Below are 2,910 nucleotides of genomic sequence, written 5' to 3' on the forward strand. Positions count from 1 at the left end.
GGATTAAAGAAAGAAATCCAGATGATGGTAAGAATGTTCCGACCTAAGTCTCTACAACATGCGTTTACATTGGCCAGGACGTATGAAGGACCTAATTCAAGCAATTCAATGGCCAAATTCCACAGGGGAGTCTTGGGTCCAGCACCAGTGCCTATATTGTCGTCTGCTTCAATCAATGCGGCCCCTAAACCCAAACCAACACCCCACTTACCACCGGAGTTCATAGCAGAACGTAGAGCCAAAGACCTTCGTTATTTTTGTGTTGAACCCTACTCAATGGAGCATAGTAGGGTACACAAGAAATTACAGCTTCACGTCATGGAGATGGAAGAAGATGACTCACATGATAGTCCTCCCAGTGATGTGACTGAATTATTGCAAAGGAAGGAGCCACAAATCACAGTCAACGCATTAACCATGGTGGTTTGGTTTAGAACTATGAGAATAATTGTATATCATCAAAAACGACATTTACATATTCTCATTGATAGTGACAACACTCATAATTTCTTAGATACCCAAATGGATAAAAATATATGGGTGCATAATTGATACGATTGCCCCTTTGAATGTCATGGTAAGTTGGACTCTACCACAAACCTTAAAACAATTAAGAGGATTTTTGGACTTAGCTGGATATTATAGAAAATTTGTCCGTGGGTATGATGTCATTGTTACACCTAAGGGTGTGCAAAAAAATCCAATTAAAATAAACTGCTCTATTTGCAAACTACTCCAATCCATTTCAAAATCCATTTGTTTAAATCTGATTTTGATTTTGATCCATATTTTAAAACTTTTCCATATCAGAGTTCCATTTTATTTATACAGATTTTAGAAAATGGATAATCCAAATATTCAATCCATATTCATTGCATGGTCGCAATGTGAAATGTACTACAAGATTTCAGTTCTTCACACTCAAAGGTTGGTTATTTCAAACCATTATAACGTCAACACCTGAGGCACGGATAAATTTTAACAATTTTTTTTATTTTACAAAAAGTAGAGAAAAAAAATACATGAAATAAAAATATTAAATTTTTGTTTTTCATCAAGAGGGTATTCGTTTTAGAATTTTCAAAAATAATTTTTTTTCTACTGAATTGACATAAGTGAAAAATGATCCCTTTTATACAATTTATTTTAATATTTTAAAAATTAAATAATTTTATAACAAAAAAATAAAAAAAATAGAGAATGTTTTACCTTAAAAAAATAACGGAGTAAATTTTTATTAAGTTTTTTTATCAAAATTAAAATATGCATAATTAGAAAATTTTAAATTAAACATATTAAAATTATTTAATTTATATTTTATCTGAATAGATATAATTGAAAATAAAATCAGGATAAAAAATTTCTCCTAAAATCAAACTTACTTATTTAAATATATATTAAATAAATAATAAATGCGTAAATATAAAAATGTTAAGCTACTATAAAATATTAAAATTAATAACTAATTGAAAACATAAGCTTAACATTAAAAAAATAATAATTAATCTTTATCATAAAAAAAATTAAATTACATTACACTAATAATTTTTTGATATTATATAAATTTATAAAAAAATATGGATTTGGATTTTAGATCCAATCCAAATATTTGGATTTGGATTTATAGAAATCCAAATTGTTTTTACAAAAAATATGGATTTAAATTTTAAATCTGATCCAAATATTTGGATTTGGATTTGGATTGGATATGGATTTTTGAAAATCCAATCCATGACCACCCTTAACTACACCCTTAACTGATATGCTTAAGAAGGATAATTTCATTTGAAGACGAAGTACCCATCGTTCCATTCTTGAGGGCAAGAATGTTGTTCTGGGGAGGGCATTGTTATATCCTAAAGTTTTGGGATTTGATTAATATTATTGTTGGGTTGTTAAGATTTAATTAGTTAAGATTTAATTAGTTGGGATTTAATTAGTTAGGATATAATTAGTAGTTTCTATCATTTATCATTTATCTTTAGTTGGGATTTAATTAGCATAACTTATCTCTATCATTTGTAATCTTTAGTAATCTATAAATAGAGTATTGAACTATTATTTGGAATATGAATAATATATGCACCTTGTTTCCTTTTCTCAATTCTCTATCATTGTTCTTGTTCTTGGTATAATTGGAAACCACCTAAAGGTTCCCTTGTCCAAAGTCTAATCGTTCTTCGAAATCTCTTACGAGAGGACCTAGACGCTTGTATACACGATCATTCATATCATGGAGTTTGTAAAGATAGTAATTAATGAAATATTAAAAGATGGGATCCAACACTTTCTACTCCCGCGCTAGAGTTTTTAGGGATATTGTGTGAAAAAAAATAGATAACCCACACTTTCTTAAAAAAATAGAAAACTTAAACTAATAAAATCTTTATACTTTATCGTGGTTCATTAAAAAAATCATAGAGACTTACCAGGGGTTTAACCCCTAATAATCATGTGTCTTATTGGATGTTATTATAACCACAGTTAAGAAACCTCTACTAAAATTAATAATTTTTGTAATGATAGTTGTTGTTTAGCAGTCAAATTAAATATGATTCCAGTATAGACATGTCTAATGCCAGAAAGATGTTCGTATAATTGTGGTTAGATGATCCCAAGTTTTCTTCCAACAAATTCAATAATGAAAGTAGTAGATTGGTGTTCAAAACTTATATAAGCAAAGAGGATTAGTAATAACAATAATAATAAAAGGGGGTTGTGATTGTTAAGTAAGAAAATATAAATGATGATTTAAAACAGTACTAAATAATGCAAGTTGACTCCCAAGTTATTCCACCATTGAATTCCTCACAGGTTCTCAAAAGATTATTCCTTTCTTAATCCTCAAATAGAGTTAAACCAGATTGAACATGCCTCTATCTTATTCAACTTGAAACTCACTAGTAAAGC

The sequence above is a fragment of the Phaseolus vulgaris genome, chromosome 10, assembly GCF_000499845.2.
Source record: "Phaseolus vulgaris cultivar G19833 chromosome 10, P. vulgaris v2.0, whole genome shotgun sequence".
Taxonomy (NCBI): domain Eukaryota; kingdom Viridiplantae; phylum Streptophyta; class Magnoliopsida; order Fabales; family Fabaceae; genus Phaseolus; species Phaseolus vulgaris.